The 12,021-nt window shown below is 45.4% G+C and overlaps 1 protein-coding gene across 3 annotated transcripts in view; it reads left to right on the plus strand.

Moving 5' to 3' along the window:
• PCNX2 (pecanex 2) overlaps positions 1 to 12,021 on the plus strand; it is a 305,450-nt gene that overhangs the window by 260,618 nt on the left and 32,811 nt on the right. The window lies entirely within an intron of this gene.

Below are 12,021 nucleotides of genomic sequence, written 5' to 3' on the forward strand. Positions count from 1 at the left end.
AGGGGGAGAACCAAGAGTAGGAGCCAAAAGTAAGAGGCACTGGAGGGAGTCTCTTATGACATGAATGTGAACTCCGAGCTAAGGAGAGAGCACCAGCCTGTGAAGATGACACCTACGGTCAGAACGGCCGCAGTCCCATCGCTTCCTCCCAGTTAACAAATGGGAAAGCGAGGAGCCAGGAGGTAAATACATTCTGCAGGCTCACATCTAGTTAGTGCTGGAGCTAGGCGAACTCACGGGACTCTCTAGCTCTTAACCGGAATTTCTCTTTGTGTATTACTATTTTACCTTCTTCCTTCCTTTCTCCTTTTGGATATTTGTTTGGATTGTATTGTAATGCTTATTTAGTTTGCAAACACTAAGTAACTGGGTAAAATGCCTTTAGTCACTGGCACATCCTTTCAGAAGTTCCACATTATTTTTCTAGTTGCCCGCCCCGCCGCCCCCCCCCCCCCCCGCAAAAAAAAAAAACAACCAAAAGGTATTTAAGATATCAAGATACTTAACAGAGCATCACAGGTGACTTGACCTCTCAGATTCTGGACTTACCATTGGAACCTCGGTGTGATCTCTAAGTTCCTAGTGTATTTCCAGCTCAACAAGCCATCAGGTCAGGAGGTATAAAATACTTCCACCATATGATGCACTTGCCGGAAAGTTAAATGTGTCCTCTCTGCCGGACTCCAAGTATAATTCTCTCACAGGGAGCAGGTGTTATTGGTGGACATCCCAGTCTTGAGACCATGGCTGTGAACTTCCTGCTAATACGGTGCCACACAGGGAAGGTCGGCACCCCGGAGCATCAGTGCACCAGATGATGATAGGCCTGGACAGTGAAGCAGAGTGGAAGGATTTCAGGCAAAGGGAAGAGGAGGCTTGCTGTGATGGCAAGTGATAGAATCCCAAGGGCTGGGAGAATGGAATCCATAGTAGCTCATTGACAGTAACAGGAGAGGAGGGGGAACATATGGCCCAGATGCAGGTAAGAGATGGGTGTGAGGACGGAAGAATGGATGGGGTGGCGGCAATCCAGTTGGCCTGTATGAAGAGGCCACATGAGGTTAGGTATCATGATTTTAAAGGAAGACATGTTAAGGTTGCTCGTGTTTCTTCCTAAGCCCACATGCAGCCACTTGGGTACAGGTAGAGAATGGCAGAGCTAGCCTTAATCGGGATTGAGACCGAGTTGACTGAGTGCCGTAAGGTAAACCAAGGACAAGGGAATTGACAGCGTGTGCAAGGGTGTGATGGTGACGGCAATGGCCAGCCATGGAATGCCACCTGGGGTGGGGGGAAGTAAGGGTTTGAGAGAGGTGAGGAATAGGACCTGGTGGTGGGCTTTCTGGATCCAGGAAATGTATGTCAGCATTGTTGAAGTTGTAGTGTTAGAGGAAATGAGCTAGAAAGACAGGAGGTGGTTGCTGGAGAGCAGGAGCTTTGAAACTAACACTCCCGGGGGAGACAGTTTTTGGTAATCACAGCTTAGGGTCATGGCCATGGAGATGAATGGCTGAGGTTGAGTGGAAGATGAGTTCATTAGATGAGTGGGAGTTGGGGCTCAGGATGCTGGAAGGAGCATCTCTGTGGATCCTGAAATCTCCAAGAGAGGTGGCCAGGGGTATGCTGGAGAGTGCCAGTGATCGTGGGCCAGAATCTCCACAGACTTGGAATTACCTTGAGGGCCCTGGAAGGAGAGTGGTGCAGAGTAGACAGAGAGAATGGCTTGAGAGCATCCCTGAGAAGCAAGAGGACATAATCCATTTTCCTCCAACCTGGGCGCCAGAGGAGTACGGGAAAACAATGAGCCCCACTCCAGAGAGCTGCAGAAGGGATAGGGAGAGCCAGCCTTCCAAAAGGGCACCAAGGAGGGGAGGAGAACGTGCCAGTAATTTGAGGAAAGATCATGAGTCCCCGAGGGCACAGCAAAAGGATCCCAGGAGTTTGTGGCCTGGGTGGAAGTCGGGTTAAAATCAGGTCAGAAAACGTGGTTTATCCAGTGCAATGGAAATTACGCTATAGGGGGTCCTGGGCTCCCCATGGCAGATGACGTGAACTGCCATAAAGCAATGTTCTCTCCAGGGTGATGAAGCAGATCCTTCATCTAAGGCCAGGTCACACGCAGCAGGGTCACATGCAGCAGGGTCACACGTAGCGAAGTTCTGGGGCTGCTGAGATGAGATTTAGTTATGCATGCAGCTTCCATTAGCCTCATTAATACAGACGGGACCACTACGCTTTTATCACAGCAAGATCAGTTTTCCAGAAATCTTCTTAGGGGAGGGCTTAGGAAATCTTTTTTTTTTTTTTTTAAGATTTTATTTATTTATTTGACAGACAGAGATCACAAGCAGGCAGAGCAGCAGGCAGAGGTGGACGGGGGGAGCAGGCTCTCTGCCAAGCAGAGAGCCCGATGCGGGGCTCGATCCCAGGACCCTGGGATCACGACCTGAGCAGAAGGCAGAGGCTTAAGCCACTGAGCCACCCAAGCGCCCCAGGGCTTAGGAAATCTTAAGGTGTCATTTGGTCAAGTGGGGTTTTGGAAACCCGTGTCAGAAATGCACGATGTTATGTGCACATTTACCTTTTCTGTTAGTTGTCTAACTCCTGTTTTCTGTCGATTTATTCTTTTCTCAGTATTTCTTTAGGATGAATGATACTGTATTTGTATATATATTTTATGTTTTATATATACATTCCCATGGGATCAAATACCTCCAGTGTTTGCTCATAACAGTAGTTCAAACAAGAAACCACAACCAATAGAGATTACTTTGTCGTCTTATTTAGAACAAAGTCATGATGAAAATTATAGTTTGTTTTGTTTGTTGTATCTAGATCATGAATCTTGGGGATCAGGATGTGGCCATGGTGTTGGTCATGTGGCCACATGTGGTAGGTGGTCAATAAAGGTTTCTTGATAATAAAATCACAATTCATAATTTTAAAACCAAAGCTTATTTTCAGTATTCTTGCAAAGCTTATAGATGCAGTTCTTTATTCCTGTAGGCTGTGAAATACCCTTGCTGTTAGACTGGGAGGCTCTCAAAGGCTGAGACCCCTTGTCTTATTCGTGTCCCTCCCCTGGTGTGTTGACTGGCTCATGCAGGATGCCCCGTAAATACTGGTTGAGGGAGAAAGTAGAACCTATCTAAGGTTTCCTGAGCATGAGTTCTCTGCCAGGTACCATACTAAGCACTTTAATTATAGTTCTTAGAATATTCTAGAATATTCCCTATAATAACTGTAAGTTATTATAAGTGAGCAGGTGTTATTATTCCTATCTGAGACATAAAGAAATTGGGGGAATGAGATTCAGTAAGTTGCTCCAGGCTTCACAGTCCCCAGTGGTGGAGGAGAGGTAAGCATATGGATATGGAGGTCCCCAAAGTCCATGACCTTTGCAGTATGCCATACTTTCTTGGGGGGGGGGTGAAGGAGGGAGGAAGGAAGAAAGAAAGGAAAGTAGGAAGGAAGGAAGGAAGGAAAAAAGGAAGGGGAAGGAAAGAATAAGTAACCATTTTTAAAAATAATCTCTCTGGTTGTTGAAACTCAGAAATTTAACCTGAGCGTGCTCTTAAATCTTAAGATGGTGTCACCACTGATAGCAGCTCAGTTTCTTGAATCATCAGCTGCCTTAGCAACTGTGAAACCTGGAAGGCTCTTGCAGAATGAACGTGGGAAGCTAAGCACAGTTATCAGGATGTAGCCATACGTTACCGGTGGATCTGGAAAACATCAAAAAGTGGGATTTATGTGCCTGTTTGTGTGGAATGTTCTCAGCCATCTCAGAGTTTGGCTAACACCCCATAATCACCGGTCTGTGGGGACATTTTTAATATATCTGTGTCACTAATCTTATCTCAAGTTAATCCAACCCAAACCTTTTGCCTAACTGGCGAGTCCATGGAGAGCCATAGCTTCCCGCTAATCTTGAAACTATCTAGAATTCTTTCTTCTCTATGACAACATTCAGGTCATTAGCGAGTCCTGAGTTCCTATGTCTACATGGCTCGAGTAAGCAGTTAAATCCCTTGGGTCCAAAGTTCACCCATAAAAAAATAGGTTCTCCATTCAGAAATCCTACACATATAATCTTCTTCATTTCAAATTGTGTGACACATCAGTGAGAGAGACAAAGCCACGCTTGTCTAAATAGGCAGTGTGGGAAGGAAAGGGGCTTTCCTGTTAACATTCACAGAATCTGCCTATTTTAACAACACTCAAGAATAAGTTTGTTGGAGAAAAGTAAAATAAGACAACTTGGAATTAAATACGAATGAGAAAGAATCTGACTCTTCCGGATAAAGTTGAGTGTGTTGGTTTTCTCATCTGTGAGTGGGGCCGGAAGAGGAGAAAAACCATAGTACTCACATATAAATATTCACATATAATTATTATATAGTTCATTGTTTCTTATACCTGTGCTTCAAACTTGCCCAATATAAATTACTCTGTATACAAAGTGACGTGGTTCATTTCATGTTCGCCTATGGGCTGGTAGAAGAAAGTAGATACAGAGAACTTTTGCTTATAATTTGTGAAGTCTTACTAGACAGTGTATGATAAGGGGGAAATACTGACTTTAAATCCAAAAGACCAGACCCTTCTCCCAGAGAAGTCGCTTTTGAGACCCGCAGTCCTCATGTATGAAAGGAGAAATTACGCCTGCATAAGCAGGTTAATGTGTGCGAGAAGTGAGATGCTATCTAAGAGACCAGTTTTCAAGTTGATTAATATTACACAAATAGAGGGGCGCCTGGGTGGCTCAGTGGATTAAGCCTCTGCCTTTGGCTCAGGTCATGATCTCAGGGTCCTGGGATCGAGCCCCACATCGGGCTCTCTGCTCAGCAGGGAGCCTACTTCCCTCTCTCTCTCTGCCTGCCTCTCTGCCTACTTGTGATCTCTCTCTCTCTGTCAAATAAATAAATAAAATCTTTAAAAAAATTACACAAATAGATGAGGTTTTGAAATACAAATTCTCTGAGAAAAAACAATGCTGTTTCACTGGAGGGCGTTTCACCGCATTTAAAATCCCGCTTGCCTAACAGAGCACAAGAGAATTTTTATTCATGTGGGTATGTCTTAAAACAAATCGAGTCTCCTCAGAATATAAAACAGTTACAATAAAAATCTCTGCTGGGACCACAGAATCAAACGGGTATAAATTATCCCAACATATTTTCCCCCTACTGCACACTGGCCTGATACACTTCCAGATTCTCCCCGTGATACTTAAAAGGTGCCACAGTCCAATGCTGCGAAGGCCTGGAACCTGGGACTAGAGGAGAAACTATCCAGTAAAATAATAAAGAACTAAACTCATTGCGTGTCTCAGGAGACCAGTCCTACCCCTTGACTCACTTCGGCTCCTGACCTCCGTTGTGTCGCGCACACATTCCTGGCCATCTTTTTCTACATCGTTAAGTTCGGATTAATTTCAAAGGGGTGCTTATCCAATGGATGTGTAGCCGGCAAGAGATGGGATGTGTAATAGGACAGTTTTGCATATAAATATATTTTTGTTAGAATAATTATTTCTTCCCAGAAATTAAATCTGGTGAAGGCTAGCGGATACAGAGAGCTCCTCCCAGGGCAGGAAGCTGGGGATAGATGACCAGCATTGTCTCCGAGAAGCAGTGGGGCTGAGGGGGGCTAGAGAAACTCATCTCTGTGACTTTAAAACTATAGAGGAGGTTTGCGGGGCTGGGGGAGGTGGAGTAGACAAATCACACTGTGACTTTCCTGAAATTGACCATAATTCAAAAACCTTAAAAAGTCTTCTCTGATATTATTTTACCCCGTCACATAACAGCCCCTTGATATCACCAGCTGATATCAATGCTGGTTTAGATTTCCCCCATTAGCATGCCTATCATTGTGTGTCTGGCACCATATGAGAAGCTCACTGTTGGGGGGTGCGCTATTTCTCCAGCTGGCTGGGCCCGAGCTCTGTCACACACATGTAACATGCATGTGTAAGGTCCAAATGTTCATGGAAGTGAATTGCTCTGAGCTTAGCTTTGACTGTATCTGGTGGCCTCCTCCTTTTTTTTTTTTTTTTTTTTTTTTTTTAAAGATTTTTATTTATTTATTTGACAGAGAGAGATCGCAAGCAGGCAGAGAGAGAGGAAGGGAAACAGGCTCCCTGCTGAGCAGAGAGCCCGATGGTGGCCTCCTCCTTAGTGGCCATGGCAATTCAGAAAGGATCTTAACTGTGACCCAAAGCATACCATTTATAAAATCCACATGCATCCCCAAGTGTGTGTCTCTGAGTCCCCCCTGCAGCTTGAAACGCACGGGCTAAATCAGATCTTTGCCTAATTACGGTGCACTCCGCGGCCAGGGACTAGTTCTCTCCTGTCAGTCCCCTCCTGGTGGCCTCATTGCCTGGCATCTGTAAAACCCTAGCCCGGTGTCTGGCACGCTGGGCCCATGAAGGCAGTGACTGTACGGAAGCACAGCTCAGATCGATGTCCAGTGAAGTTGCTTTGAAATGCTATTCCTGGAGAGCGCTGCATGCAGTAGGGACAACATGTGGGGTTTTCTGTGGAATCCTGTTAGACGCTTCGGGACACCTGAGTGGTGTTTCTCAAAGTACATGCATCAGGTAAGGAAAGTTGTAGGGTCGAGAGGCCCGATCTGTACAATATGTCATGCATTTAGGCTTCCTCCTGCGTGTTCTCACTAGAAAATCATACTGCGAGCTAACATTTTCTATCAGGGAAGCCTTCTGGCTGCAAGGGACCATTTTTAATGTGTCCCTTTGAAGTCCCCATCACATAATGGCCCAGCATCTCCTTCATGTCTTCTGACCTCTTGGTGAACAGCCCGTTCCCTAATCCCCACTCCCAAGCCCCATCCCCCAGGAAGGTGGCTGACTTCCCCTCCCCGAGTCCTCTCTCCTTGGGCCCAGCCTTCCCAGCCTGGATGGCCCCTCCCCCACGGGGCTGTCTGGAACGGAATGGAGGACACTTCGGGTTGTGTTTTGGTTACGGGACCTTCTGTTCAGGCACCGTTCGCTTCGGCTTCCCGACTTTCCCAAGAGAACGTCGGCTCTACCTCTGGTCCGGCTGACAATGAGGGCAGGGTCGCACCAGCTACACAGAGTATCTACATTTCTGGGCTTGTCGGGGGGACACAGTAAAATCCACTGCCGCTCAGTACACAATAATTGTCAGAACTGGGTGGAGAGAAAACGGTCCATAGCAAGGATTTCCTCACAAGGATGAAGTTCTCCTGTCCCCAAGAGTCCCTGACAGCTGCCCTTGGGAGACACGAGAACCACATACTTAAGGCTGAACTCTTTGGCCACCCATAGAGGTGATCTTATGATTTTTCTTTATGGCTCTTGGGCCGTAATAGAACAGCTCGCTGAAGCTGGTGTTTGTACTTTCTGGGCAATGCCGTTAAGGACGGTGTTCACTGTGTTCTGAAATATTCTTTTTATTAGGGTCCTGGGAATATTATCTTTCCGGTGTCTTTGCCAGAAATAGCTGTGACCCTTGCAAGGAATTATTTTGTTGTTGTCTTAGAGACCCAAGAAACTATTCACGTTCTCTTTGTACATTGGCTTCTAGAAAGCCCTGGTATGATCTGTGGCCCATCTTTAGTAAATAGATAAGGTATAACAGAATGCAGTTAGGGTCCCTCAACATCATTCTGGCTTCGTCTATTTTTTTCTTATCCCCCTTTTTACCTAAATTGTATCATTTGCCATTGTACCGTGTATGTCTTTTTAAATTGACTTCATTCCTTTTGGGAAATAAGTGTGAATAAATAAGTCAGACCCAGCCTGTTCGCTGGTAGATACGGCAGACAGCACTTAAAGGGGAGCAGTGCTTGCTGTCTGGGGCACCAGCAAAGAGAGGCAGAAAGTGTCGGTGGGCAGGAACGGCTGCCCCACATTGTGGCCACACTCAGGAAATGGATACGTATCCTGTGTGACAAGACATCTGGGATCTACTAGATATATTTTCAGTTCAAAACATTAATTCCTGCTGCTTTAAGTAGGCATTCTTGTCTATCAGAACTAAGACCCTAGGACACTGTCAAAATAATTCAAAAATTATTTACTGAATGCCTTCCTGTGGCCCGCTGACTTAGATCATGAGAACACTGCGACACAAAAGATGCCAGGAGTCGGTTTCAATGGAAACAGCAGAGTGAAACAGCCAGCCCGCTTGTCATTCATTGACACGGACGGTGCAAGAGGTCACGGTGTGGGGACAGTTGGCTTCTGGTGCTCCCTTTGGAGGGGACGTGCTCTGAACCGCATGAGCCTCTCCGAGAAGACTGGGGTCCTGACTTGCCTGTGAGCAGCAAATTAGTACACGTACGGAAGCGACTGGGTCTTTTAGTTTCCTCTTCTTTTACAGTATGATCCTGTAAAAGGAACAAAAGGTGTTTCCTAAGAGAAGGTGCTGGGACCTACCTTAACTGAATGTTTATTAAAAGCCCGCAGCAGTTACGATGTCTCTGTCGATGGCGGTCCTTCATGGCACACTGTGTCCCCACCTGTCCTTTCATCGGTGTCATTCCTCATGGTGTGTGGTTTTACTTACCTCATTCACGTGGTGGAAATCTAAACTCTGCATTCTACTGTCTGTGACACACACACACACACACCCCCCTTCCAGTTTGTTTGATGTAAGGGGAGAGAAAACCAACCCTGACATCCAGCCCCACATAGAGAGAGAAATTGTAAAGAAATGCAAATCTGGGGGGACATTGCATTTAACCAGTTTTGCTAATCTATTCGAGGTGAAAATCCTCCTCTCTGCTTCCTCCTTGTGTAGCCTAAGAACAGTCTCACTTCTTCATGGAAAGAGAGTTTCTTGCTGAAATATATGACTTGCTGGCAGAACTCCAGGGTGGTCAGTGTGCCGTTTGGTGGGACAAGACATCTCCCACCCCCAGAGTCTAGTGCCCACAGTCCCAAGGCCCGGTGGGCGAATCGGTTAGGACACCGTGGTCGTTGCTCACTCTGGAAGGCCCAGAGTGTGCAGTCGGACTAACTCACTGTTTATAGTTCATGGATGTATTTATATACATCTCTACCAGTTTTATATTGCAGATGCGCTAAGAGATCCTGGAAATGTTTTTAAAAAGAGTGTTTTCAGCCAATACCCAAAAGCAGTTAAGTCTTGGGGAAAGACAAATGGAGTCACAAGATCTGGGATCAGCCCTTCACCATTATACTTTGTGTGACACAACCTGCTTCATCCCCCTTCCTGGTCAACTCCCATCTCATTGCCCATTTTCCTAACCGTTCCGTGGGTACGTTATTATTTGAATGTTGTAGTTTTCCATCTCTGACCCATTATGACCATCTCATTTGTACTGTAGAGAAGCTTAGCACTGACACTGGCTTTATCTGCCACGTGCGTAATGTCATCTGCTGAACATTTATTTTCTCAATACTGTGTGTACAGTGATCGGGATTCACATCTCTCTCTCATTTATTCATTATTCAGTCATTCGGGCATCTCACCTGGTGAGATGTTAGCACCCACTAAGTACCAGGCACGGTGGGGTCTTGGAAAAAGTGAATGGTATGGAAATGGATGTAGGGAGAGTTCTCATGTTTGAATTGTCTCAGAAGACATGTCGAAGGATCCTTTCAGCCATGACTGACTAACGGGTCCTGGATTATCCTTCTTGCCATAAACAATTATAAAACTGGGGAAAAAAATATGTATATAGTCAACTGAGAGAAAGAAGACACAAAGAAGTCTCCCTAACATTATCCTTGCTCTCTTCCTGGAGGCCCTTTCTTATGTGTAGAAGGGGGAGGCAGCATCCAAACAGAATACAAGTTCTCGGATTGAGCTAACGAGGCAGAATCCGAGTTCTGGACCACTAATAAAGCTGGACTTTGTGGGTCAGAGTAGTGGATAGGAGCAAATTTCACAGAGAAGGTCCTGTAGAGATCTGTACAGGGACCCTCGTTAGTGATTGAATAAATGTCCACCTGCTAAATGTTGGAGGTGAGTCGTGGCAGAGAATAGTAACCGGAGAGGTGTGAGCTCACTGGAGGTGTGAGCTCACTGGAGGATATGGAGGTCGAACAGAGCCGAGGTGTAGCACTTCCAGTCATGCAGTGGAGAAACCTTGTCGAACATCCCAGGAATTCAACCGAGACCCAGGAAAGACCAAGCTGTAGGAGTAGAGATATCGTCGTGCTAGAGGTCTACTCTAGACACTCTCAAGATTAAAGTAGGAGTTTCAGAAGAATCAAGCCAATGTGCAAACAAACTAACAACAGAACATAACAGAAAAGTCCAGACTGTCAACACTAGAGCATCAACAGTATCCAGCGTGTAATGTAAGTTTCTAGATATGAAAAGAAGCCGAAAAAAGTGATCCCAGGAAAAGAAAACAATAAATAGAAACACAGCCAAAGATGTTGAAGGGAAAAGAAAACAAGTTGCAAAGAGTTATTAATATGGTTAGGAGGTTAGAGGAAAAATGATCATAATGAATGATCCGATGGAGACTACCAGCAGGAAAAAAGAGAAATTCTAAAAGTGAATAAAATGCAATGTCTGAGGTGAAACATTTAGAGGATAGAAGAAAAGATCAGTGGACTTGAAGACAAGGCAATAGAAACTATTCAAACTGATGCAAATAATAAAAAGTTTAAAGAAAAACAGAAACCAGTGATCTGTGCGACAATAGCAGGCGTTCCGACATACGTGTAAAAAATATAATAAAGTCATATTTTTAAACTCCTCAGAAGTGTTGCCTGCATTAACTGCCCTTGCCTTTTTCTCTCCCACTGTTTTGAGTTCGCTCAAGTGGCCATCCCCTCCCCCACCCATCATGACACGGAAACCTCTTGCAAAGATTATCGTTCGCCTCCTTATTGTCAAATCTAACAGTTAATTCCTCTTGTAATTTGACCTCTAAGCATCATTTAGCATAGCTGATGTTCCCTCTTCCTTGAAACTCTTTATTTTCTTTGTTAACTTGCTTTTGCTATGTTCTGGTTTTCTTCTGACCTCACAGGCCACTTCTATTCAGTCATTTTGTTGTTAGCACCTCACGCTCCCAGCCTCTGAATGGAAGGCTCAGAGCTCAGCTCTCAGACCTCTCCCCTCTCCGCAGGTTATTTTAAACAGCCCCTCTTTCCTGATAATTCTCTCAGATGTTATGAATCTCTGCCAGAACCTTTCTCTTGAACTCCGGATTTCTTCATCCGACTGTCTGCCCACATCTCCGTTTTGATTAATAGTGAACAGCTAAAACTTCACATAGACAAAAGAAAATGCCCTGTCTTTCCATCTGCCCACCCAGAGGCCGCTCCCCCTACCCGACCCCCGCAATCTTACCTCTTCTGTGAAGCATAATTTCACTTTTCACCTTGCTCAGGTCAGAACCCCTCACACCATTCTTTGTCTATCTTTTCAACATCTCATATCCAAATTGTTTCGCAAATCCTATCAGGCTACCTTCAGAGAGATCCAGAACCCAATCACTTCTCCCTGCCTCCCCCAACGGCCTTTGTCCAAATCACCGCTGTCTCATCTGTGTTAGCTAGCAGCCTCCCCGATGCCACGGCTCCCACCCCTCATTCCTCTCCAGCCCATTCTCTGAACAGCAGCCAGCATGATCTCCTCCGACAGAAATCAAACTCCGTTTCTCCTAAGCTAAAAACACCCAAGGGCTTCTCAACCCATTCCGCGTAGGATCTTTCTCTTTTCCTACTTCTGGTTCATACAGACGATCAACTGAAGTGTTTGTTAAACGCGCTACTAGATATTCACAAACCATGTGGCTGGTTTGTGAGGGCTACTTCATGTATTCTGTTAACTTTCAGGAGGTCACTTTCAGTCCTCCCTCCCATCTGCAGAGATAATTTTAGGTCCCTTCTCTGCCTTGCAGGTGGTAGCAGGAACCATGCCATGGGCATACTGTGTGTGCTTCCCTTCAAATCATTGACAGAGATGTTGAGGAAGATAGGATGTCTCTTTTTCAGACGTGGTTGACACCCATAATCGTCTCCTGTTTTTGGAATGAACT

This window comes from Lontra canadensis, unplaced genomic scaffold (genome assembly GCF_010015895.1).
Source record: "Lontra canadensis isolate GAN:19392208 unplaced genomic scaffold, GSC_riverotter_1.0 scaffold120, whole genome shotgun sequence".
Classification (NCBI taxonomy): Eukaryota; Metazoa; Chordata; class Mammalia; order Carnivora; family Mustelidae; genus Lontra; species Lontra canadensis.